General features: G+C 43.6%; 1 protein-coding gene across 6 annotated transcripts in view; it reads right to left on the bottom strand.

Moving 5' to 3' along the window:
• Positions 1-26,745, bottom strand: part of RBFOX1 (RNA binding fox-1 homolog 1) — a 1,962,285-nt gene that overhangs the window by 672,202 nt on the left and 1,263,338 nt on the right. The gene's annotated exons all lie outside the window — the stretch shown is intronic.

Raw genomic sequence — 26,745 nt, forward strand, 5'->3', positions numbered from 1 at the left:
CAGTTCTGCTCCTGGGTATATTATCCAAGAAACATAGGTCCACACAGAAACTTGTGCATGAATGTTCATAGTACCATTACTCATAATAGTCAAAAAGTGAACACAACTCAAATGTCCATCAGTGGATTAAAGGATAAACCAATGGTGGTAGATCCATATAATGAAATACTATTCAGCCATGAAAAGGGAGGAAGTATTGATAGATGCTACAATGTAGATAAGCCTCAAAAACATGATGCTCAGTGAAACAAGCCAGATACAAAAGATCACATATTGTATTATTCCTTTCATATGAAATATACAGAATTGGTCAGTTCATAGAGATGGAAAGTGGGTTAGAGGTTACCCAGGGAATGGAGGAAGGAGGAAATTACTTAATAGCTACACAGTGTTCTTTTAGGGGAATGACGATGTTTTTAAATCTAGATACAGGTGGTGGTTGCACAACATTGTGAATGCGCTAAATACCACTGAATTGTGCACATTAAAAAGGTTAATTGCATGTTATGTGAATTCCACCTCAATAAAAGAAAAGTGTATTAAAAATGGGTTATTGTTTAGATTGAGGCTATAGTTGGTAATTGTTTTTTAATGAGTCAATTTGAGGAAAAATATCAAGGAAATAATAATTAATGTGGTATGTGTAGCTGACAAAAAAATGTAAAGGTGACACTTCATTGATTCACTTTTAGGAAACTAAAATTCATTCCCTTCCTAATAGGCAGGGTGAAGTGCATCCGAAGAAAAGGAATGGGCAGGTACCCCCTTAGTCTATGACACAGTGAGTGAAAACAACGAAAGGCCCTTCACCGATGGAGTTCCAGCAAGCACAGAAGACCAGGTGCCTATCCAGCTGGGAGAACAAGGGAGTGGGTCTCAGGGTGTCTGCCGAAAGCTACCTACCGCTAAACACCAGTGCCTTAACCCTAAGTGGAGACAGTGAGACTCTGCCACTAATTAGCTGGACGACCTTGGGCAAGTTCCCTCAGAATGCAGATCTTACATCCTTCAGCTGATGAGTGCTCTGCAATCCTTCTCTATGGATGATCACCACCCTGGGTTGGCTTTCTCCTTGGCAATGCCACTGTTGCAGTGATAATTTGCATATATTATCCCATTTATTGCTATGACAATCACATGAAGGGAGGGCTGTCTGATCCCTGTGATAGTGTGATTTGTAATAAGAAATATATATTTGGTCTTCGTACATATTTCTGGCACAAAGCTCCTAAAGCCCTTGGAGTTTCCTAAGTGATGAAAGGACAAAGATGTCTCCTGTTATGCTAATGAGGTGACTTTTGGACTCCACCTGAAGAGGAGGGCTGGTTGTAAGAAGAACTAACCTTGTGATTAGAGGATTGGAACTTTCAGTCCCACCCCCCAATCCTTGGGGAGGGGGAAGTGGCTGGAGATTGAGTTCAGTCACCAACGGCCAAGGATTTAATCAATCATGCCCATGCAACAAAGCCTCCGTAAAAAAACCAAAAGCACCAGGTTGGGTTACTGAACCCAAGGAGGGGTCACAGTCTGAGTCTGAAACCGGGAGGGAATAGTGTGTGGGACTGAGCCCTTCACCTGTGGGATCTGATGCTGTCTACAGGTAAATGGTGTCAGGACTGAGTTGAATTGGACACCCTGCTAGAGTTGGAGAACTGCTTGGTGAGAAAACCCTTCCCGACCACATCAAAATCGTGTGCAGAACTTTAATCCCCTTTTGGCTTAATCCCCTTAAAACTGAGGTGCAGAGAGATTCCATGATATTTCAAAGGTAGTAGGTAGAGGTAGAATTCACAGGTAGGTCTGCCCGTTTTTAACCATGGCAACATGGCAAAGGGGCCATAAGTCCTCTTTACTGACGTTCACAGCTTCTTCCTCTTCCTCTTTTCTCTGACTCCTGGGTTCCAGTCAGATCATTTCCCAGTCAACACTGTAATGGGAGTTGGGACACCCCCGGGCTAGATAACCACTAAGGTCCCTCTAAGCCTTGAAATTATCATGATTACTTTTCCCCTTTGTACTCCAATATGCAGTGAACATTCCACTGAGGAACAGATATGCTAAACTCAGTGAGGTCTTTTAGAAGGAAATTACAATCTGGTCTGAAATCAGAAATGCACTTATGTTCATATTTCCTTCCCAGCAGCATGCAGACATATCATTCCAAATATTTTAGCACTGGATAGATTAGACATAAAACAAAAGATGGGTTTCTAACCCAGGCTGCAACACTATTTTTGCTTAATGTTTCTGGCCACGTCAAGTAAAACATTCTCATAAAGTGCAATGTATACATTAGCTGGGGAGTATAAATCATCCATAATTATAATATCCTTCACCCTGAGAGGCCTTTAGTGTTTCCTTTATAAAAGTTACACAGTTGAGACCTGCACCTGGCTAATAGATCGGCCCTCCCTGAAAACACAATTATGCCACATGCAGAGCTGGGAAGTAGTTTTGCATACCTGCTGTCCCTGTGGGTCACACACAATGGCTTCCCACTATGGTCTTAACCGTTGGCTGCCTGGAAGCTCTGTGTCGGAGAGGATGCTGGGGACGGCAGGGCCTGCCCAGACTGGCATGGAGTCAGGCCCAAAAAGGGCCTCTCAGAGAAAGACCTCTCAGAGAAAGACCTGCTGGCCACAGGGCATCCCAAGGAGGCTGTGAACTGCAGTCATACAGAAGTCCTGGGTCCTTGGGGTTGGAGCATCTTTGGGGGAAGGGCTGGGGATGCTGCTGACTCAGAACCTCTCCTTCAAAGGATGGGCTAGGTGCCAGGCACTGTGATAGGTGCTGGGCATGCAAAGGATATGGAGATGGGTGGGGGGCCAGAGGAGCTCGATGTCAATGTGCTGAATGTGTGGTGAGGGATACCATGAGAAAACACAGTGTCACGCAACACGGAGGGCTTGCTGCAGCAGACACTGGGAGGGAGCGCGGCCACAGCGGCCACTCGCCTGGGCCTCCCGTTCGGAGGGGTGTTGAATGGGAACCACTGGCCTTGTGCTCAAGCAGAGCTTTGGCATAGTGTTGCAGAGCCTGTAACCGTGGAAATGAATTAAAAGTGCTACTTTATCAGATTTAAATAGGTGGTCAGAGAACAGTTTTTTTGCATTTCTTTATTTTTAAATAACCCACAAATTTTCTACCATGATTCTCCTGCCAGGTGGCAGGGGAGCCCTCTTTCCATTCCTCACCTGGCAGAGGCTGCTGGCTGTCACCTTCTTCCTAACTTGGTATATTATTCCACAGAAAAAGGTCTAACTTTCCGGCATCCTTGCAGCTAGGTTTGATCATGTGGCTCAATTCCATATTTTGAGATATTAGCGGGAGTTTCCTAGTACCGTTTTGACAGTGAACACTACGGAGCCACATAAAGGGGAACTCTGGACACAGAAGCAGACACACGGGCAGCGAGAACGCTATATGAATTTGGAGGCAGAGACTGGAATAATGCATCTACATGTCAGGAACGCCCAGGATTGCCCACATCCCCAGAAGCCATGAGAGAGGCATGGGACAGATTCTCCTTCAGAGCCTCTGGGAAGAATCAGCCCTACGCAAACACTGATCTCAGACTTCTGGCCTCCAGAACTTTGAGAGAATAAATGTCTGTTCTGGAAGCCTGTGGTTTTTGTTTCTGGGACTGTGTTATGGCTGCCTAGCAGATTCACGCTCTGTCTGAGGTTCTGAGTGTCCAGTTTCATGTCTTTTTGTTAACAGAGAAGCTTAGCAAGTGTCACAAATGTGTAAAGACTGAGGTGTTCTCCTTCAGGTAACCTTAGGTATAGTGAAGAGAACAGAAGAGGAAATTGCCTTCTCATGTTGAGTCTTAGGGTGCGTGTTTGGCCAGCACTGGGTCTCGCATCTTCTTGTTATCTCTTCGTGCCTCCCGCCTCCACTTTAGGAAACACTATTGTTTTGGAATGAGCACTGAACTCTGGGAAAAAATTCCTGAGTAAAAGCTAAGCATTTCCTGTTACTTTGGGGGCGGGGTGAAGTTGAAAAAGTCACATCCTCTCTTTGCTCTTAAAAAGATGCTCTGTTCCCAACTCCCAAAATTATTCTGAAAGTTTGGAGAAGTTGCATGAACTGCAAATGTGGATTATCATCTCATCAGACTTCTCTTAGTATTCTTCTTTTCCCATGTTCTGCTTAAGTCTGCTTTTTCTCTTTCCTGGCGTGATAGCAGAACCCCACTGGTACGCCAGATCTGCATGCCCCCAAGGTTTCAAGCTGCCCCAGGTGTGGTCTCCATGCACTGTATTTTCTCTTTGGAGACTCATGACCCCCAGAGGCAAGACTAATGAACAGAAGGTAAAGAAACCAAACAAACAACATCTTTGCTTTGAAGAGAGATCTGTCTGAGGAGCACTATGAGAAATCTGGAAATGCCTCATGGAGTTTGCTAAGCAAACAAAAACCAAATCCTGCCCAAACATAATTAGCAAAGGCACCAAGGTAAAGGCAAAGGCAGATGATCGCATGGGGTGGTCAGGGCAGAGGGCCTCAAGTGCATTCCTTGCTTTGAACAGGAAGAAAGCGGTTAGCTACAGGCAATGAGGGAAGGGCTAGACTTGGGGGAAAATAACATAGATAAGAGTAAAACCAGCAATAGTCCTTGTAACATCTCCTAGTTACCCAGCATGTGGTTGGCCAGGCACAGAGCTCTCGCCTGCTCCCCTGTCCTCACTACATGATTCCTCACTCCATTTTGCAGAAGAGAGGATGAGCTTGGAGAGATTATGTGTTCCATGCGAGCCACTCAGCTTCTAGGTGTCAGAGCCTGAACATAGGCCATGTGTGCTGGCTCCTAACCCATCATGCAGGTTGAACACCTTCAGTAAGTACGGTAGACAGATCGCTGCCCCAAAGATGCCTACATCCTGACCCCTGGAACTTGCAAATATGTCACCTTACATGGCAAAGGAAACTTTCAGATGTGATTATGTTAATTAAAGATCTGAAGATGGAAGATTATACTGGATGATTCAGGTGGGCCCAATGTAGTCACAGATATCCTTACCAGAGGGAGGCAGGAGGACCAGAGAAGAAGGTGCGTTGACCAAACCAGGGGTCAGATCAGAGATTTCAAGATGCTACACTGCTGGCTTTGAGGATGGAGGAAGGGGCCGTGAGCCAAGTAATGGCAGGGCGGGGGGGGGGGGGGCGCTCTAGACACTGGAAAAGGCAGGAAATCAGATTCTCCCTAAGAGTCTTCCGAAGAATTACAGCCCTGCCAATATCTTAATTTTACCCCAGTAAGACCCATTTTGGATTTATGGCCTCCAGAGCTGTAAGAAAATGCATTTGTGTTGTTTTAAATTACCACTGAATTTGTGGTGATTTGTTACAGCTGTAGTAAGAAGAAACTACTACAGAAAGAGAGGTCTGAGCTTATTCAGAAGCAGAGGAATGGAGCCACCGACAGCAGCCACATTTGTGAGTGCTTAGCCTGCTCCGAGAACTGTTCAAAATTCTTTACATGTGTGAAATCACTCCATCCATGAGGTTGGAACGTCAACCATCTTTCGTAGGTGAGTTAACTGGGGTATAGAGAAAAGATCGCACAGCGAATAAATGAGGTGGATAAGGACTTCAGACTAGGCATTCTGACCCTAGAACCTTGCCTTTTCATGCTCTCCACCCTAGTCTGATAACTGGAGGAACAACTTTCTGGAAGAGGTGGGGTAGGATTCACTAACCCTTTTCAACTGTCATTAGTTGAAGGTGTGCTCTGCACCAGGCACTGGATAAGAATGCTCTGTGCTCTTTTTTTGTTCAAACATTTATTTACTTATTTTAGAGGGGGAAGGAGCAGAGAAAGCTTCAAGCAGACTCCCCGCTGAGCACGGAGCCCAACGTGAGGCTCAATCTCACCATGCCAAGATCATGACCTGAGCCAAAACCAAGAGTGGGACACTTAACCAACTGTGCCACCCAGGTGCCCCACTCTGTGTTCTTAAAGGTGATTTGGGAGGCAAACTAGAATAATTATGTCACTCATAGGCTGCAACCTGGAAATACCATCAGAGAGGACTAGTAGACACAACTGGGGAAAGTTTAGAAGAGGTCATGCCCCAGGGTCTTGGGGAACAAGCTTGAGGTTCCAGTGAAGGAAGGAGGGAGGGAGGGAGGGATGGAGGAAGGGAGGAAGGAAGGAAGGAAGGAAAGCAGAGGGAAAAGCAGGTTAAAAGGCAGAATCCTAGAACAGCCAGGCACAGTCAAGCACAGTCAAGCACAGTCAGGCTGGATGTATCAAGCTTGTCCTAGAGGGTCTTGTCCTGAAGTGGTGGAAAGATCCCTGAAAGGTTGGAGGTAGGAAGATAGAAGTGTCAGATCTTGGACAGTGCAGTGCTTGGTTAGAATGGCAGATAGGAGCTATAGAGCTGAGAGAAGTAGATTTTTATGGGTTGAAAGATGTCCCTCCCCATCAGAGATATTGAAGTCCTAACCCACAGTACTTGTGAATGTGACTTTATTCAGAAAAAAAGTTCTTTGCAGATATACAAGTGAAGATGAGGTTATTAGGGTGGGTCCTAATCCAGTATGACTGGGTCCTTTTCTTATGAAAAGGGGAAGATTGGACAGACAGACAGAAAGACACACACACACACACACACACACACAGAGGAAGAATGCCACATGAAGATGAAGATACAGACTGGAGTGATTCCCCTACATCTAAGAAACACCAAGGATGTCCAGCAAACCACCAGAGGCTAGGAAAGAGGCCTGGAACAGATTCGCCCTCCCAGCCCTAAGACACCTTGATCTTGGGACTTGTAGCTTCTAGACGGGGAGAGAGGAATGTCTGTTACTGAAGCCCCCAGTTTGTGGGACTTTGTTCTAGCAGCACTAGAACACTGACACAAGGACACAGCAGTTCTCTTGAAGACAGCGTGGTGCGGTACCTCTCAATGTGAAGCCCACTGGGCACTGTGAACAGTGCAGGAGATAAACTGGAACCAGAAGCTCCAGGGCAGGAGATAAACCAGAACCAGAAGCTCCACACCGCTGACACATTGTTGCAGAGGAAGGCTCTGTGCCCTGTAGGATGCTTAGCAGCAATTCTGGCTTCTATTCACTAGATGCCGGCAGCACCCCCACCTTCCCAACTTGCAACAGCCTAAAACATCTCCAGACATTGCCAAATGCACACTGGGGAGCAAAAGCACCCTCAGCTAAGAGTCACAGGAATAGGGAGATGAGACAGAGATATTAAAATAACGTCTTTATTTAGTTCTGCAAATACTTATGGATCATCAACTCTGACCTGGGTTCTGTGCAAGTGCTAAGAGTCTAAAGATGAAGAAAGAGCTGCCCCTAACCCTCAATGAGCTCCAGGTCCATTAGGACAGCTTGCAATTCACTGCAACATTTACCGCAAATACGACCGACAAAAACATAAAGAAAAGTTTTTGGAGATTAGAGTGTGGTTATGTAAGCTGACTTCATTTTTTTATGCATACACTGTTGTTTCAGATTATTTCAAAATAAAGCCACATTTCTACTGGCCAGAGGCTATTTTCCCATAATTTTCTTCCAGCATTGTTTATCCTCTTTTTTATGAGTTTTGAGGTTATTACCAAGTTTTCAACAATCATTAGGTTGTGCCTACGACATAATTGAATACAATTTTATTACCCCAGCAAACAGACATAAATATTTAATCCTTATGCTCTACCTGACAATATATATTTTGGCGGGCTAATAAATTGCTTTTGGGGGTTGCCCATAGGGTAGGTAACTTCTGCGGATTTGCTTTGACATTTTCTCCAATGTGCTATTAAGCACATCAACACCACTTGCAGTCCTAAGTGGGGCATTTCAAAGAAATGATAGAATAATGTGTTCCATCCAAGTTGAAGTAGCAGGTGGAGTATTGCTCACTGTTGCTGATTCTATGGGGCAGTTTGCCCGACAAGCAGAAGGCACAGGATTTCTCCAGAATGTCGCTGAGGAACCCTGCAGGCTGGCTCCCGACAAAGTTCATCTTGGAAGCATCAGTGTCATTTAGAGACAGCGTGTGGACACTGACTCCACTTCTAGGGAAAAGCAGATAGCCCTCAGCTATTAATAACCTGATGTGGAAACAGCATGTTTCTCAGGTGGGGGCTGGCTCCCCCTGCCTGCTGCAGATAGCACCCCCATCCAGGGTGTGTGAACTCGCCTCGGGCCTTTGCGAAACACTTTCCTAGTGTGGACGGTTCACCTGCTGTCTGCCTTTCTTCCCCTTTTGGGAGTGTGGGGGAGCGGTGTTCTTAAAGGAGGAAGAATCTGAATAAACAGAAAGTTCAATACGCTTGCGATCAGATTTGAAAGGGCAACCAGACAACTTCTCTTTTCTGGCTACAGTCACATCTGTTAGCTCGGAAGCAATGGCTAAGGAACAGTTGCTATTTAGCAAAAAAGGGATGAACAAATAGAGCTTGAACACCCTGCCCAAATGCAAAAATGCTAATGCTGCGAAATAGCCTTATGGGATTTTTTTTTTAACCGCACTGACTCCCAGGGAAGAAAGTTACACCAAGTTTATTAAGTAATTCAATTTTGTACAACTTGAAGGAAGCCTCTAACTCTTTTACCATGCTAACAAGCACAGCGCCTCTGACAGACTGGCTGCCAGGGAAGTTCCATCCCTACTGTTTTTGTTTACCCAGCAAATTGTAGTTTTGTTGTCTGAGGGAATTGGGAACCAGGGAATTTGTAGGGAAGTGTAACAGAGAGAAACTTCCCCAAACCCAGAACAAAACAATTCTTCTCTAACAAAATTAACCACTTGGACTCCATCCGTTTAAGTTGCCTGCAGAATGAATGGCCTCCAGCGGGCAAGCTGGTCTTCCCAGCAGGTGCAAAGCAGAAGGTCCCTGAGAAGAGAAAAGCAAGGAGAACCTAGGGGGGTGAAAGAAGATGCTTCCCCACACAGTAATCGGGTCTAAGATGGATGCATTTCATAAACTTACCACTCCAGCCTCACAGAGAACAAGGTTCAACAGCCGAAGTCCTGGAAATAATATTCTAGGACACACACATTTATGCATAATGCATGCAGTGTGTCAGGATGGTGCTCAAACATGCGTGCACGCATACACGGCTTTCATTTTGACTTTAAAAAATTACTGGGAAATAAAGGGATGAAGAAATGTGCACTATTTCTATAATGGAATATTATTCAGCCTTTAAAAAGAAGGCAAGCCTGTTGCGTCCCCTGAGACTAATACAACACTCTATGTTCCCTAACTGGAATTAAACAAATTAAATTTAATTAAAATGAAAACTTAAGAAAATAAATAAAAAGAAGGTAATCCTGCCATTTGTACAACACAGATGAACCAGGAGGACATTAGGCTATGTGAAATAAGCCGGACACAGAAGGGCACATACGGTGTGATCCCACTTACACGAGGTGTCGTAAACATTCAAACTCAGGCAAAGAACAAGTAGTGGTTGCCAGGCGTTGAAGGGAGGGAGACGCGGGGAGTTGTTCAATGGGTAAAGTTTCAGTTATGCGAGATGAGTGAGTTCTAGAGTTCTGCCATACAACATTGCGCCTGTAGTTAACAACAAACACTTAAAATTCTGTTAAGAGGGCAGATCTCATGTTAAGTGTTCTTATAAAAATAAAAAGTAGGAAAACAAAAAGCCAAAAGGCACAAGGAAACTTTTAGAGGGGATAGATATGTCATTACCTTGAATATGGTGACACTATCATGAATGAATACATATGTTCAAATGCATCATTCCATATGCATTAAATATGTCCATGGTTTTTTTTCATATATCAATTATACCTCATTGAAGCCATTAAAAAAATTATGCAAGAAAGATCTGCACCGCTAGGTGGGGAGGAGGCCAATAAAGACATCCCACTTTCTGCCCTAAGCCCCCGAGGGCACTTTGTCCCTGTGCTGCCTTAGGTTGGGGCCTTTATAGGGTGTATTTTGTGAGAATGTAGTTGCTCCCCGACACTCAGACAGTGGATGAAGGGATGTGCCTCCAAATGGTCCTAGCCTCCTTGAATAACAAACACCTTCCATGCATGGCTCGGTCCAGAAGCTGCTCACTTCCAGCTTCCACTACCCTCTCCAAGCACTGAGCTCCATTAGTTCACAGTCCAACTGTTCGGGGTGCACCCTCTCTTTGCTTCTCTGGTTTAGCAGTACCCAAAAGCATGGCGCCTCTCTTCCTTCCTTTTCTTTCCCACGTTCTTCATCTCTCACCTGTGGTTGCTCTGTTGTCCTCAAAACCTTCTAAACGGCATCTCTTTATTTGTGCCTTAGCTAAAGATAACACCAGGGTATCTGAAGGCATGCCCTGAAAGACATTTCTAGAAGTTGATGGAAACTTCCACCCGCTTTGGGTGGGTCATTGTGGGGTCTTTTTCTGGAACTCACACGGACCTCGCCTCTCCTCAGAGTGCTTCTCTCGCATCATGTATCATTCCACAGCATTCACTGACCACGAGATGTTAAGGAATTCAAAGACAAATAAGAAATGAGGGTAGACCTCAGCGATATTTTGAAGTTAGAATGGGATCATGTTATCCACCTGTGTTAGAATCAAGCCCCTTGCTCTGTAAGCACCAACCTCCTTACCCCAACCACTGCCTTGGCGCCTGGGCCTGCTGATCTCTCCAGATGCAGCAACCCTTCTCTCCCCTGAGCTCTCTTGGCTCCAGCCAAACTGGCCTCAATATTTCATGAAATGCTGCATGAACCCTCTGGCACCCAGATATCGACATATGGCTTCCCTCCCATCGGAAAGCCTCCTTCTTCCCTTCTTTGGCAGAGGACATCCTTGTTCACCCATTTCATGACTGTTTCAAAATCACCTCCTCCAAGAAGTCCTCCTTGAACTCCTGGGCCAGGATCTTTCAACACAGACTCTCACAGACCCATTTCTCTTTTGTAAAAGCTGTCATCGTAGTTTGAAGTTATATATTAATCACGGTGATTCTTTTCTTTGTGTCCTTCTGCCCTGCTTCCCTGTAAACTCCATGCCAGTATGAAGTAGAATCTACATCTTTAATATCTGGCACACAGTAGGTGCTCTCAGCCAATGTCTGATGAAGGAAGCAGTGAATGAATGCAAAATAGTGTGCAATCTGCTGGGCAGGGCTGAAGCCTATATTTGGTGCTCATTCTTGCTACAGTACCCTGGTAGCATGGTGGGCTCAGGGGTTCTTTTGCAGCCTGACTCGCATAGAAACCACTTCTCGGGTCTTCTCATTATGTCCAGGGAGGCTTCCCTCCGGATAATGCCAGAATTCTATTTGTTTGACAAACACAGAAATACCAACAGAGTCTTACCATGAAATCCGTATTAACTAAGACTACTTTTCTACTATTGTAAGGGACATAATGGGAACAAGAAGCAGCAACAATACAGAAAACGGGAGTGACATGGAATTCCAGATTGATTTCCAAAAATCGAGACATCAAGAACCACACAGAGCAGAGCAATTAATATCCCTAGTACTAAAAGCGCCACCTACCAAGTTGCAGTCTCTGGGTTGAGGATGACACCTGATTTTATGTAGACAGATATATGCCGACATTGAGTATGCAGCTTTGTATTTCCATATGTCAGGTAAAGTACAACCTTAAGCATATTCTGAATAATTCATTCAGGCAAAGGTCTGATAAACAGATGTCTGTAATGCGATAGTTCTGAAGGTGCCATTTTTCTAACATGAAAAAAAATCCCTGCTTAAAAGCCAGATGGCAAATAAACCCCAGTTCATCACTTAGGCTCACACGGGGAATTCCAGCACATTTTTCATCAATTCCCACTCTATATTTAACACAGTAAATATAACAGTGAAGTATTATGTCTCTTCCTTCTCAATCCATCTCAACCATGAGTGTTAATCTCTACTGGGTCTGAGGCAGTGTTTACTCCAAATAAGCAAATGAGCTTCCATGTAACAAATTATCTCTTTGCAGAAACAACAGAAAATTCTGTAAGCTCAACTGTTTTAGTTTATTGGAGATTGCTAGAAACAGATTTTGCAAAAATGTCTATTTCTCCCCCGCAGCCTTTCACAGAATAATCGAGGAGTTGAGCATTCCATTACATAAACAAGAGCTTTCTCTGGATTTGCTTAAATAGCTACGAACTTGCTGTTATCCTGGGTCAGGGATTACAGTCGAAGGGTCAGCCCATGCCAGGTGCCGTTTTGATGGCTTGGGCTCTGGTTACTGTCTTCTCTGGCTGCAGTAGAAATGTCCTGTTTAGTCTCTTGACTGCATCCCACCAGATGGGGCATTTCTAGGATGTAACTTCTCTTGACTTGCCATGTTGCTAAAATGTGCCCAGAGAGAGGGACGGACTTAGTGGTCGAGAAGTGATTTCCCTCCCACTGGATTAAAGATTGATCTTTCCTCCCTACCTTCCTTCTTCTCTCTCTCTCTTTTTTTTCCCCTTCTAGACACGTCTATCAAATACCTAGACACTGAGATGGGAGAAATGAATGAGACAGCCTAATGAGGAGACTGTCAATAGATCATTTACTATACAGGGAGGTGAGCACAACTTGGGAGCATACAGTGACCATGCTGAGAACATAACACCCAGCTTTATACGATATAGGAGGGTGGGAAGGATGCCAGGAAGTCTTCCTGGTTCTAATGAACCTTACTTAAACCTCTTAAATTGCATCCATGCAATAGGCAAATATTTCCCTCGCACCTATCATGTGCAAGGTGCTGGGGATGGAGCAGCAAACAAGACACTGTCTCATGCAGCTCACATGCTATCAAGGAAAGTAGAAATCAACAATAAAAAACACAAGGTTTTTTTGTTTGTTTTGTTTTTTACCAACTGTACCGTATGCTATGAATGAAGAGGAGAGGATCTTAGAGTGGACACAGGATGCCCGTATACACATGGACAGGAAAGGCATCATGGAGAAAGCAGTACTGATTCTGAGACCTGAAGAATGCACAGCACTGTTAGCCCAGTGAGGCAAAGAGAGGGGAGCATTCCAGGCAGAGGGAACAGTGTGTACCGTGATGCTTAGCATGTTGGTAGGACTGGAAGAGGGCCAAAGTGGCTCCAAATAATGAGAGGCATGCAGAGGAGTTCGCTTTCATTTTCACAGCAATGGGGAACCAATGACGAGTTTTAATATTGAGAGCAAGTAGTGACAACATGATCAGATTTGTGTTTGAAAAGATTCCTCTCCTTAAGGGGGACATGGGTAGAATGGAGTCATTATAGAAAGAGCCACAGAAGATTCTGTGGTGATTCTGGGGGAAGATGATGACATTTTGGACTAGGATATTGGTGAAGGAGCTGGACAGAAATAGACACGTTGAGTATATTTTTATAACAAGACATTTGAACCTGCTGAAACAAGAAATGAATTATCCACTGGTATGTTTCAATTCACTACACAGGCTCATTCTAACAACATCAACAGCATCAATAATAACAACAAAAGAAAAACTAACTCCTACCAACCTTCTGTGCACCAGGGACTAGTCTAATAATTGTATAAATATTAACTGACTGGATCTTCCACATAACCCTAATAAGTTGGTATGATGAGTATCCCTGTTTTATAAATAAGGAAATGGAAGCACAAAGGACTTAAATAACCTTTTCCAAGGTCACACCCAACTATTAAGGTTAAACATAACTCACATGCCTGGATCCTTTGAACAAGAGCAAAGAAACCTCCCCCATTGCTGGTATCATTTACTTACAAGATGCCAGTGCCTGCCTTTGGTTCCCTATTTCAGTTAAACGGTGGATATACCTCAAATATAGAAGTATGTTGTAATTTATTCATATACAAGTGGAGCACCACCAGAGGCATTTAGGTATTAGTAGCACAGAATGAAAGAACCCCGCAGTGCACTCCCATGTGCCAGGCAATTTGTAGATACCCTTCCACACAACACTCAGCGAGGCGTGTACTTTTACTCTCCCCACTCTACAGATGAGGGAAAGGAGGCTCACGGTGTTCAGTAAGCGTGCCCAAGTTCTTAGAGCTGGTCAGAGATGGAGCGGGGATTTACAACCAGGTGTCTCTGCCTCCAAACAAACTCTACGCACCCAAGACCGAGCAGGCGGCAGACTCAGTGCCCCGGACAGGCCAACAAATGGCCACAAGCCGCTGTTGGAAGATTGAAAAAATGTAATGCTTCCAGGCTTGGTGAGAATTCTGAACACAGAGGGAATCAATTCCTGGGGCAGGAGAAAGTGTCTGCCGCCAAAGAGAAAAAGGAATGCAAGGAAACCCAAAAACATACACAGGACAGCACACATGTACACACACACACACACACACACACACACAGCTGAAAATCTCTTCCAGGAATCCTTGTTTTTTCTTTAATAGCCTATTTCTCTTCATGTTACTCTCACTGACATGAGCAATTTATATATACTGTGTAACTTTGATGGCAGAACCCCTGTTCACTGTTTTCTTTGTGTCTGTACTTTGTTTTTCAGTTTGTTGCAATAAATCTTTAATATGGATTGAATTATGAGTTTTAAATAAATGATAGAGCTGATTCCAAATGCTTCCTACCGCAGACATATAACAAGCTGAAACTTTGGGGGCTAGGGTGCAATCACTACCCTCACATTCTCCAACCTTTACCCTCACCTCTCTCCTGACCCCCAACATCCTCAATATGGTCAGTGATCACAGCTGGATACGGAGCTGGATGCCAATGGGTTGGTCATGGGTTCAAGCTACATAATAGGCTGTGAGCATTCTTAATGGCATTGGCTTCAACCTCAATTATTATGTATGATTTGGCAATGGAGTGGCAGGTCATGAGCATGACATAGAATTTATTCATTCAATTCATTTTTATTGAATAGCTGCTAAGTATCAGGCATGGAATAAGCATCGGAGAGACAACCCTGAGCAAAAGCAGACATGGTCCTTTGTCCCTGTGGAACCTGTGGCTCAGCAGGGTTCCAGATACTAATTTAAAAAATCCCAACACCCAAATAAAATTGTAACTGTGCTAACTGCTATAAAGGGAGGGACACGTGGCGCAGTGAGTACATACAACAAGGAGAGCCGAGTTGCTCAGACAGACACATAGGGCGGGAGGAGGTCTGAAAGGGCCCCAGGGAATCTGGGATACAGAACACAAGGGGCTGCAGATGGGAACCTGCAGGGCCAAGGAAGTTGTATTAGGGATTTGGTCATTTTCTTAAATGCAGTGGGAAGAAACATCACGTTTCAGTCTGTGCAGGGCCATGACCCAATCAACACACGTGTTTTCTGCTGTAGCTTATAGACAAGAAGCGGGCTTTTGGAAGCAGCCAACCTGGGTTCGAATTTCCACCTTACTCTCTAATCGTTCTCAGCTTTCGTTTCCTTATGTGTCAACCAGGAACGGCTCCCGGCACCCCCCGCCCCTCCCCCGCCTCCGGTCCCCCTTCACCAGGTGTGGTCAGCACTCAGCTCCTGGCACGTGGTACTCCCCACAGGTGTGCTGCTGCCACTGTTGGCATGGCCGCTGTCACCACAGTGATTTCCCTCCGGATGGGCTGTCAGCCGCCCTCCCCTCCGGGGTGGAGCACCCTTTCTGCACTTCCTTTCACCGAACGTATTTTATTTTGAATGTCGCCTCGATTCCCTGCCCATTGGTCACAACTCTTCCATTGATGTCTACCACTCACCAAGCTCTTTTCTGTAACACGACCACTATAACTGCACTTACATGGTGTCAATTATGTCCAAGCCCTGTTCTAAATGCTTTAGACACACCATCTCATCATTGCACAGGAGGGTAAGTGCGATGATGATCCTCATTTTACAGATGGGAATACTGATCCCAGGGAGTTTAAGCAAACTGCCCAAAGTCACGCATCTGACAAATAGCAGAGCTGGGGTTTCGACCCGCTTTATGGCTCCATAGTGCTCACCACCAACAGAGCTCATCCCTCTTTCCTTGAAACGCAGTCCACTTGTGCATATTCTCATGGGGCTCCATAATCATCTTTTATTTCCTTCTCCATCCTCCTTCTTTTCACAAAACACTGGTACTGTCAGGGATCTACAAATCTGGATCTCCTCCCCTCCTCTCCCTCCTTCATTTCCTCCTTATTCTTTAATTTTCTGAACACAGATTCTTCTCCTTATCAATCTCATACAGTTGTCTTGTAGAAGCCATCAGAGGAATGGGTAGATTGCTTTATAAACCCTTGCTTATCTAGCAGGGAAACAGAGATTTTGAACAACTAATGATGGAGGCAGAGGAACTGGGTAAACCAGTCGGTTCTTCTACTCCCTGACTCCCATTCCATGTTTACTAAATCAAGATATTTGGGGGAGGAGACCTGATTCTATATTTTCTTTAAAGCTACCAGGGGATTTGAGAAATGAGGAACCGCTGGGATATATAATCTTGGAGGTTTGGACTTGCTCTTTCAGTCCTAGAATGTCATAGAAGTAAATAATTTTACTGATATATATCATATTCTTTGATATGGTGCTTCTCTGAACTGAACTTCTATGGATGAAAGGACCAGGTGTTTTTGTTTTGTCTTTGTTTTTGTTTTTGTTTTGCTTTTTTTTGTGTGTGACATTAGATCATTCTAAGGTCTGTTTTATTTGTTTGTTTTAATTTTATCTACGGCCAACATTTAAAGCTGGTGAAAAGTGTGAAATACACTGACATTTTTTTTTTATTTGAGAGAGAGAGAATGAGAGACAGAGAACATGAGAGGGAAGAGGGTCAGAGGGAGAAGCAGACCCCCCGCCGAGCAGGGAGCCCGATGTGGGACTTGATCCCAGGACTCCAGGATCATGACCTGAGCCAAAGGCAGTCGCCCAACCAACCGAGCCACCCAGGCGCCCAATACACTGACATTTTTAAGTGGTAATTTCCAGAGTCTTTGTTAGTGCTGGAAGGGTGTGTGTTGCAAATTCTAGATGGAAAACATTTGGAAACACTGAGACATTTAATTTTAGCTGAGCAAGCCACATGTTACTTATGAAACATCTATTTTGAGAACTGCAGCAGAGAATTAAACCTGACACTTCTTATTCTGGTCTACTACCTTCACTGATAAACAAAATAAAATTACAAACCCAGGGAAAATGGCTTTTAAGGATACGAGAAAAAAAATGAAGTAAGGGGAACTTCATCTAAACTGATGCAATATGGTTGTAATTGCCTGTTTTTTTTTTTCTTTTTCTTTTCTTTTTTTTTTCACACACAAAAAATCCTCAGTTAATTCATAAATATTTTAGTGCGATGTAAGGTGCCAGTTTAAAGTTTCATGAAATTGCATTTAGGACCCCAAATAGGGCCAGTATTTGGAACCAGATTCCAGAAATACTTTTCGTCTTGGGGTATCTTCGGGAGTACTGCTAGTTGGGATGGACAGTGGGATTAGATAGATCTCCAGGCTCGAGATAAGAGAGACATGGGCATAGATTCAGGAAGGAGCTCTCCGATTTGGAGAGCAAGCCACCACCTGTGTTAGAGCAAAAGAAATCTGCTCCAGCCAATTCGTGAGGTTGACTCAGAATCACCCAGGGCGCAGCGCCATCTGGGGCGTCTCAATGGGCCTGAGTCGCTCTCTTTACATGAGCAGCCTCCCCTGTGGACAGGGGATCTGCAAACACACATCAAATGGCCTCTTAGAAGTAGAGGCATCTTATTAAATTGTGTTGAAATGACCAATGCTGCTGTGACAGAATAAGCAGCAATGAAGGGTGGGAGGGTTACTCGGGAGGAGGAAGTAGGAGGAGATGGAGATAGACAATAAGAAGATAGATATACAGATAATAGACAGCTGGATTGAGAACCAGATGGAAGAGACAGAGATTGTCTATCTCTCCATATTTGTCTTTATCATCTATCCATCCATACGTCCCTCCCGCCAGCCAGCCAGCCAGCCAGCCAGCATTATCCACAAGGAGAGAAACCATATCAAGAGCTGTGTTTTGGATATTAGTGGAAGATATCACAACTCTTGGTTTAATTACCATGTTCTGTCTAAAGCTATCCTCTGCGTCAGCTCTCTATCTGTGATAGTTGATCCTATCAGACTATCTAAATTTTCCCTCATGCAGTCTGTTCCACTGGCCCTGCAATATTAAGCATACCTTTTGTCAGTGGTTATGATTTTTAGGTATCTGGAAAGAAAATCCTCACCCAAAGATACACTCAGTTTGGTCACTATGGTAAATGCAAATGTCCTAATTCATTAGAAATATCACTGAGACTATATTTTAGTTTGTACATTAATAAAGTGCAGGCCTGGTCATCTCAGGCCAATGCCATATTGGAGGAAGAGGCTTATAATTCTCTGTTTTCATCTTGTATACAGATCTGAGAAAAGGAGTTGAAGATTCTGTGGCAGAAAGTGACTTTAGCCACATGGATCTATTTGCTTTGGAGTTCTGTTCTATGAGCTCAGCATTATTTGTTGGCTATCCATACTTACAAGGCACCTCTATATCACCCAGCTATAAGAGCTGGGGTTTATGAAAAAGAACTTTCAATGAATCAGGTAATTACTGAAAAGGTAAAGCACAGGGATATGGAAAGGCTTTTTTATCTTGTGCTTTGATAACTTGATAGCACTTTTAGATGAACTGCATGAATTTGGCCTCTATGACCTTTCTTTTTTTTAAAGATTTTATTTATTTAGAGAGAAACAGAGAAAGTGCAAGTGGGGTGGGGGGGGGCAGAGGGAGAGAGAGAATCTCAGACTCCATGCTGAGAGCGGAGCCCAGTGCAGGGCTCGATCCCAGGACCCTGAGATCATGACCTGAGTCAAAATCAAGAGTGAGATGCTTAACCAACTTAGCCACCCAGGTGCCCCTCTACGACCTTTTTTACTGCACTCAACAATTTAAAACAAGAAACCAAACTTCCTTAGAAGAAGGAAGCTTCCTTGGGAGAAGTCATGCTTCCTCAACAGTCCTTACTTTGGGACTAACTCCACCCAACTGACCACACATGGTAAAACAGGGTCCTATAGCTGATTCAAAGGCAATTCATTCTGCAGATGGTGAGCTCCTGAGAATGGCATCAAGGAGCTCCAGGTGAAGCAGGCAGGCTTTGGTGAGCTCTAAAGTGAAAGATGTAGTTCCCAGCCAAAGCAGGAGCCAGCCCCACATGTACTAGAATGCTCAAGGAACAAGTATTGTGAGTAAGGAGAACAAGATGAGCTGAGAGGAATCAGGCAGGTGAGCAGGAATATACAGACACAAAAAGACCAGGAGGGGGACAGAGACAGACAGACAGACAGACACACACACACACACACACATACACGCACACAAACACACACAGAGGGAGAGAGACACAGAGACGGGGCAGAGAGAGACAGAGATTGAGAGATGGCAGGGTGGAGGAGACTTGGAGAATGCGCATTTCTGACATTCTCACTTCCAAACTAAACCTTACAAAGCCCACTAGACTTCACTTTCAGTCTTTGGATTTTGAAGAGATTGTTCCTGTCTCCTTATGATAGACCCTCTTCTAACTGAGCTATATTTAGAGAGATCCTGTTCCTTACCATCAAAGGGCCTTGTCTGAAATACATCCAATTACAAAATTGTATTATTAAAAATATGAAGGCTTGCAGGAGCTCTCTCAGTTTTGCTTGGCCAAAGGCCACTGATTTTGTATGAAATTGGAATGGGAGGGATCACTAGGAGAGCCCCTAATCACCAAACGAATACCTTATGGATGCGGAGAACATTTCATCTTATATAGAGGAAGTAAAGAAACATGATCTATCTTGTCCACCTGGCAAATTCACACCAGTATAACAGAAAATTCCAAGTAAGCAACACAGAAGATTCTCCTTTTCAGGCTAACATGAAGCAGAGTCAAAATGCAAATGGTAAATAGGACCAACCCCAGCTGCTTCTCAGAAAATCAAGCTGCTGGGGAGAAAAGCAAGTAGAAGGAGGTGGGACATGTTGAAGACATTCATCACAGAGCGGACCTTGCTGTCCATTGAGTGGCCCATAATGGTACCAGACAAATACACTAGACATGGACTGGCTTAGCCTTTACTCTGTTGTGGGCCACAGGATCTTGCTGAGACGCTACGTTTAAGACAGACTGCAATTCCATGCAGTGTCGTTTTTTTTTTTAAGAAGATTTTATTTATTTATTTATTTATTTATTTATTTATTTATTTATTTATTTATTTATTTATTTGACAGAGAGAGAGAGAGAGTACAAGCAGGGGGAGCAGCAGAGGGAGAGGGAGAGGCAAGCTCCCTGCTGATCAGGGAGCCTGATGCGGGGCTCGATCCCAGGACCCCAAGATCATGACCTGAGCCAAAGGCGGAAGCTTATAACCGACTGAGCCACGCAGGCGTCCCTGCAGTGTTACCTTTTGCACTCAGATGAATAAGGGTAAATGTTAAATATGTCCAGAAGGAAAAAACACACACACCCAACATCACATTAGCAGTTTGTTAAAACTTGCAGAGATTAAGTAAGGAAACTAATGCCATCAGCTTCAGCAATCTGGAACAACGGTGTTGAGGAATGCTATGCATGAAGCACTGAAAAAAATAACCATCAAAGGGAAAGAAGTAGGAGACAAATACATATGGCTGGATTTGGAGGGTTACAGCTGATCTCTCTACCTCCCTCCCTCCCTCTCCCTTTCCTCCTCTCATTCTCTCTCTCCCTCTCCCTCTTTCATTATCAACATGGTGGTAGTAGGTAGAAGAAACTTCTGGTTTTGGGACTCAGGCAGACCTGTATTTGGTTCCTACATCTTATATCAATTGACAAGTTGACAAACTATTCTTAAGTTTCCATGTCCTCATTAGAGATAATGTCATCCATCTTGCTAGGTCCCTGTAAGTTGGAGTCCCCAGAGACATAAAATGTCTAGCAGAGCTCCTGGTTTATATTCTGCAATTTGTAGCTGCTACAAATGTTGTCACAACCATTATTGTTAATAATAAAAACGAATGTGTTGGCACCTATAATGGAATCCATCGGCACGCCTTAATTGAAAGTTGCTAATGAATGAATTGCTGTTGGAACAAGGCCTGGCTTCAACAGACGAAACATTCATTAAATGACAAGGGAACAGTCCAGCAAACTGGACCCGGGTGCTGTCCTCAGAAAGTTCACAGTCTTGAAGGGTCAGAGACACAAATAACCAGGGGCATCAGACAAAATGTCTGACAAGTGTCTGTTCTCAAGGATTTTCAACTTCCCACCTCCCAGACTTCATACTTCCTATTTAAAACCCCATCAAGTCTGCTAATCGTTCTTTTCACTCACGCCAAGGGTTCCAGTAATTTCTCTAATAGTACAGGAAGTGGGTGTAGATGGTTAAAAACTTTAAATCAGATGGTGAAAGTGAATATAATCACCGCCCTTGCTCTCCACTTGGAAGAAGCTGATAATAAGGAAAACTACTTCAGCGATTTGGCCAGGAGACTGGATGGAGGGAAAAGAACCTGGATGGGAACCATGAATCCCATCAGCAATGACCACAGTGATGATTCTCTACATCTGTCTATCATTTTACCATCCAAAAAGCCCAGTCACACTTTCTCTATTTTGGCTTTTGTAACAAAGTCTGTAGGATACAAAAAGGCCTACAGCAGGGTTTTTTCAAATTCCAATCATTTGCTATACCTTTAATTTTTGCCATATCACCTTGCTACCTATACTATTATTTACTTGATATTTTTCTTTATCTCACTCTTTACACTAAACACTATTTTTTAATGTGTAAAAGTTTCAATGGGAAGCTACTGCACATGTATGCAAATATGTACAAATCAATCTTATTATATTCTAGTTATTATTGTTATCTGCTAACATCTGTGGATATGAGCTTTTTTTGGCTTGTTCTTTTTTTTAAGTAACCTCTACCTCCAACATGGGACCTGAACTCATGACTCTGAGATCAAGAGTTGCATGCCCTATTGAATGAGCCAGCCAGGTGCCCCTGTTTATTCATTTTGAATGCCATAAGATGCATTAAAAGAGAACTGGAAAGAGAATAACTTTCTCACGATGCAATGTGATGTTTTATACTGAGGACCACCTAAAATAAACTTGTAGAACTCTTAAAATCTCAGCCACCCTTTGGAAAATGCGGGGTTTGGGAACTGAAATGGCTGGCCCAAGACTATCCAGAGCAATTTTAATATAGCTCATCAGGTGTTTATCCAGCAGCCGGTAGGTATAAGGCAATACAGTAGGTGCTAGTGGGGCTAGGGTGGGCTTGCAGATGTGAATTGGCACTCCTCGCCCCCTCCAAATTCTTAGAGACTGCTTGGGAGTCAGACAATACTAAACATTACTGTTTGAGGCAGGTTAAGTTGCACCGCACTAAATGCTCTTTTCCCCTCTTGGAGCACGTCCATCTCAGGTCCCCTTTAGTTTGGCTCCATACTCTCTTCTCGCTGGGACTCCAAATTGATAGAGCATCCCCTATCTAAGACACCACTGGTCTGACGGCAGGGGGGGAATAGATCAAAATGAGGCACACACTGACTCTGAAATTTTCCACTTGGAAATAACATGCATCATTTCCGCTCACGGGTCATTGACTAGTCATGTGGCCAAGGATGGCAGGAATGGGGTGGGAGAACAGAACCCCCTACAAGGAAGGCATGCAGGGAGGGAAGCTCGGGAAGGAACAGTGAATATTCTGAGTAATACTATAGCCTACCGAATATTACGGTAGTGGAATTGAGATGTGAACCCAGGCTTTCTGGAATTCTTGCCTATTGTGGGATCCCCTCTACCAACCTGTCTCTATAAGAAGAAAAATGCAGCAGAATTTGAGTACACACACACACACAAACACACACAAACACACACACACAGAATGGCTTACAGTCTAAGCGAATGACCAGGTTGGACACACTCATATACATACTGCAAGTTACTTATGGGGTTCTATGTACTTGACATGCAAAGGAATTCAGGTGCTAAAACAATTCTTTTAACCAAAGAATAAGATTGCAAAATAATACCACATGCATTCTCAGGAGCCCACCCCCTTTTTGCTTTTCTTAAGAGTCCTTGGATATTAGAATATAGGGGACTTCTAGGTCACAAATAATTTAACTACTGACCTGCAAGGAAGAACAGGATGAACCAAAAGACCTCTAAAATGCACTTCCAACCCTTTGGATCTGTGATATTTTACCCAGAGGACAAATAGCAAATAAAAACTATGTGGAGATAAAATTTCTTGGGTAGACAGATAGTGCAATTGCAAGGGAATTTAATTTCCCCCTGAACCAAAAATGAAACCCAAGACAATAAGTGTCTATATAAAGAGAACATTGCTTCCTAAATGTTGACATCAGTAAGCTCTTTCCACTCCAAGTTTGGATTTTTACAGAAAAATGAAAAAGTTTTCAAACCAGCTTCAGCCCTTCAGGTTTGCATGGCCCGTCCATGAACACCTCCGAGACTATAGAACTTACACTGTCAGGACATAAATCTATAAAGCATTACTGTCTCTTATCTTCTTTTGATTTCTTTTTATTGGTTTACAGAAATTAATTATTTTTCAGTAAAGAAAGAAAATGTTCAAAGTGTGACAACGACTGCCTAATGTTCTTGGATTCTAAATAGAACCCGTTCTTCAGGGAAACAATTCCAAAGCTTAGGAGACTCATTGAAAATTGTATTAATTACTGGGGAGCATCTACCCCATACCAAACACACAGGCAACACCCCAAACTGAGTAGGAGCTGCTGACAAAATGATGACCCTGGAAAGAGAGCAAGAAAAATAAATCCTTCAAAAATAGTTGTACTAACTTCATGAAGGTCTTCATGGTGACACGGCAGAACAACAAGGAAAAATGTGTGTGTGTGTGTGTGTCTGTGTGTATAGATGATAGACAGATAATCATCTACTACATATAATGAGTGGTTCCAAGGATAGAAAAGGCCAGAAAAGACGATGCAAAGTGTAGGGAATGATCACTGTTTTTCAGGGAGGCTTCTGTTGATACTGCCTTATTCTTTCTGCTTCTCAAAATCACACTGGACCTGTAACCAGGGTCAGGCCTTTCACCATCAATAGCCTTTTATCACGCCACCTCACTTTGAAACATCTTCAGTGATAACGTGGATTTTAAGCTGGAGGTATTAGCTACTTTGCAGTCTCCTCTCAAATAATGGAACTGTAGGGGCCAGAGGAAGAGGATGCAAACAGTATGGAAACAGTAAGAACAAAAACAGCAAAGCCAACAATATAAATGGAAAAGAGGACCATGAGTCTGGTGTGGGGCATGTTGATTTCGAGACTGCAGTGAAAATCCAACTTAGAGAATATAACCAGAGAGCAGGTTCACCAGCGTATCAGTGGTAATCAAAATTATGGGAATGATAAAACTCTCATGAATAAGAAAAGACCATTTCTTTGTTTTGTTTTAAATTGACTAGAACAGAACAGTCCTGCTTCAGCGGACACCTGACCACACTGGTTAATAGACCCAAAGTGAGGGATTTTCCAAAGCTTATTTAACTTTGATTTCTGACACACCGTATTTCATTGATCTGTAAGGTATTCGCTTTTTTTTGCATTTTAATATCTTGGAAGCTGGGATGCCTTTTATAATTAATGGTGGGACATAATTTATTCTGTAGCATTTTTTTTCTTTTCTCAGTGTTAACACACACACTCACACACTCACACACACACACCACAGATTGCACACAAGATGCTTCGACTGACAGTCAAAAGCATCTCTGATGCATGGAATCCAGTTAATAGTTTCTACTTTCCTCAAATAAATGTGTTTTTTAATTCTTTTTTTTTTTAAGATTTTATATATTTATTTGACAGAGAGAGAAAGCGAGAGAGGGAACACAAGCAGGGGGAGTGGGAGAGGGAGAAGCAGGCTTCCCACCGAGCAGGGAGCCCGACATGGGGCTCGATCCCAGGACCCTGGGATCATGACCCGAGCCGAAAGCAGCCGCTTAACCAACTGAGCCACCCAGGCGCCCTGTGTTTTTTAATTCTTAACTATAAGTGACCAAGAGAAATATTCTTAACTTTATTATGGGGTTAATAATGTCAATATTTGTCCTTCAATATTGAGTAAATAGGACCCGTTCCTTGAATTTCTTAAAAATAAGAACTGCAAGACTGGGTCTAATTCACCATTCTGGACCTTGCAGTGAAAGCCTCAGCATCAATAGGAAGAAACGCAAGTATCAAAAGGTAGGATGGAGCTGAGCTGTTACCAGAATTTATTTTGGAAACTCTAGATCAGTGGTTCTCACATCTGGGCACACATCAGCATCGACTGGGGGCAGGGGACAGCGGGGGGGCTTGGTAAATTCAGATTCCCAGGCTCTAACCCTAGAGTTTTTTATTCAGTCTGTCTGGGGTGTGGTCAGAGAACGTGCACTTTTCACAAGTTCCCAGGTGATGCCGATGTGGCTGGTCTGGGCGGCAAACCTGGAGAGGCTCTAGTTTGCTGGGGTGATGGATCTGTGGTCACCTAGACATCAGGAAAGGAGGGAGAGGTGAAGTCGAGCTTCAGAGTCTCCCCACTCTGCTGCAATCAAAGCAGTCTTGGTTTTATCTGCCTCTGTACCAGTCTCCATGAGATTTCATATTAAATAAGTTTTGTTGCTTACATTTTTAAATGAAAATCACTACTGGCACTGAAAGAACTAACGTTTTAGGATAAGACAGGCCTGAGCCATGAGGCCAGTTTCATCATTTAGTAACTTTAAAAAATATCTACACTTCAGGTTTTTTTTTAATTTCTCCAAGATAGGGGTAAGAAGACATATTTGAGATTTGGAACGAATGTACACACAACCCCTATTAGATAAAGTGTCCTGCATATTGTAAGTGCCTAACACATTGTAGGCACTGATAATGACAAGAACAGAGTCCTGATCCCTGAGGGCAGAGACTTTACTATCTTCACCCCTTCTGTAAATGTGTGTTCACTTGCAGTGACCGAGGACGGAGCATCTGTTGTCAACTGACTTCGGAACAGCCTGCCAGTTCCCCAGCCCTGGTTAATCAAGGCTCAGAGCTGCAGCTGGGTCAGTACCCGGGGTTTTTTGGAAAGCGGGTCACACACTTACTGTCTCACTGCCTCTGGGCCTCAGGCATCTGGAGCACGGCTGATTGTCAACTAGCCAACAATCATGCCCTGTGGGCAGAGCGAGCCTCCGAACCAGCTTCTGTCTGCAGCAGCTCTATTTGGTTCAGGACCAGACGCCTCTCTTCCTCTGCCGTCCATTACAGGTGCTTGCATAACACGGCTGCCAGACACTCGGCAGTGCGTGCTTAAGAGGATCTGTTTGTCACAAGCATAAAAAATACTCCCTTCTTGTGTGTGACTCCCCAGTTTTCACTATTCCCCCATCTGCTCAGTGCTTTGGAACTCAGCAAGTGGCAACATCATTTATACTTGGGGTAAAGACATTCCCTTCTAACTTAAGCCTAAGCTTTTATTAAAAATATTTAACATTTTGGCTACCACAAAGAAAAATGCTTATTTTTTAGAAGAAGAAAATAAAAAAAAAAAAAAAAAGGAAAGGAAAGGAAACCTCTCCATTTAAATGTGTTTTCAGCTCACAGCATCTTATGAAATCTATAGAAAACTTTTGGACTCTATCATTCTAAGAAACTATTTTATCTCATATTTGAACAGCCTGGATGTAGGAGGCAAGATTTCAATACTTACTACAAAGATAGAAATCTAGCTCTGAGTTCTCAACACAGAGCAGAACAGCTTGAGGGTGTTATTTCAATATTTTCCCTCAAAGGT

The sequence above is a fragment of the Leptonychotes weddellii genome, chromosome 5 (assembly GCF_054177405.1).
Source record: "Leptonychotes weddellii isolate Sample4059 chromosome 5, ASM5417740v2, whole genome shotgun sequence".
NCBI lineage: Eukaryota > Metazoa > Chordata > Mammalia > Carnivora > Phocidae > Leptonychotes > Leptonychotes weddellii.